The 978-nt window shown below is 38.7% G+C and overlaps 1 non-coding gene across 1 annotated transcript; it reads left to right on the top strand.

Annotated features, from left to right (window-relative positions):
- Nucleotides 1–496: 496 nt before the first annotated feature.
- On the top strand, nucleotides 497–604 carry LOC112713617 (small nucleolar RNA R71). Its single transcript, XR_003158588.1, has one exon. It is a non-coding gene; the product is annotated as a small nucleolar RNA R71 (small nucleolar RNA).
- The last annotated feature ends 374 nt before the right edge of the window (nucleotides 605–978 follow it).

Below are 978 nucleotides of genomic sequence, written 5' to 3'. Positions count from 1 at the left end.
CTGTTTCTTCCACCATTGTTATTATTAAACCCTTGCTTCTGTTGATCCTTCCATGAAAAATTTGGATGATTTTTCCATAAAGGATTATAGGTGTTGCCAAAGGCTTCACCCATGTAATTCACTTCTGCCATTGCAGGGTTCTTAGGAACATAAGCTTTTTCTTCAGAAGATACTTCTTTAGTACTGTTGGATGCATTTTCCAATCCATTCAGACTCTGAGAGATCATATTGACTTTTTGGGTCAATGTTTTGTTCTGAGCTAATATGGCATTCAGAGCATCAATTTTAAGAACTTCTCTCTTTTGAGGCGTCCCATTACTCACAGGATTCCTCTCAGAGGTATACATGAACTGTTATTTGCAACCATTTTAATAAGTTCCTGAGCTTCTGCAGGCATTTTCTTTAGGTGAATGGATCCAACTGCAGAGTGGTCCAATGACATCTTGGAAAATTCAGACAGACCATCATAGAATATATCTAATGTGGTCCATTTTGAAAGCATGTCAGAAGGACACTTTTTGGTTAGTTGCTTGTATCTTTCCCAAGCTTCATAGAGGGACTCACCATCTTTTTGTCTGAAGGTCTGAACATCCACTCTAAGCTTGCTCAGCTTTTGAAGAGGAAAGAACTTGGCTAAGAAAGCTGTGACCAGCTTATCCCAAGAGTCCAGGCTATCTCTAGGTTGTGAGTCTAACCATGTTCTAGCTCTGTCTCTTATAGCAAAAGGGAAAAGCATAAGCTTGTAGAATTTAGGATCAACTCCATTGGTCTTAACAGTATCACAGATCTGCAAGAACTCAGTTAAAAATTGATAAGGGTCTTCTGATGGAAGTAAATGGAACTTGCAGTTCTATTGCAGTAGAGAAACTAATTGAGGCTTTAGCTCAAAATTATTTACTCCTATGGCAGGGATTGAGATGCTTCTTCCATAAAAGTTGGAAGTTGGTGTAGTAAAATCACCAAGCATTTTCCTTGCGT

This window comes from Arachis hypogaea, chromosome 9 (genome assembly GCF_003086295.3).
Source record: "Arachis hypogaea cultivar Tifrunner chromosome 9, arahy.Tifrunner.gnm2.J5K5, whole genome shotgun sequence".
NCBI classification, from domain to species: Eukaryota; Viridiplantae; Streptophyta; class Magnoliopsida; order Fabales; family Fabaceae; genus Arachis; species Arachis hypogaea.
This window is presented reverse-complemented; position numbering and strand designations above follow the sequence as displayed.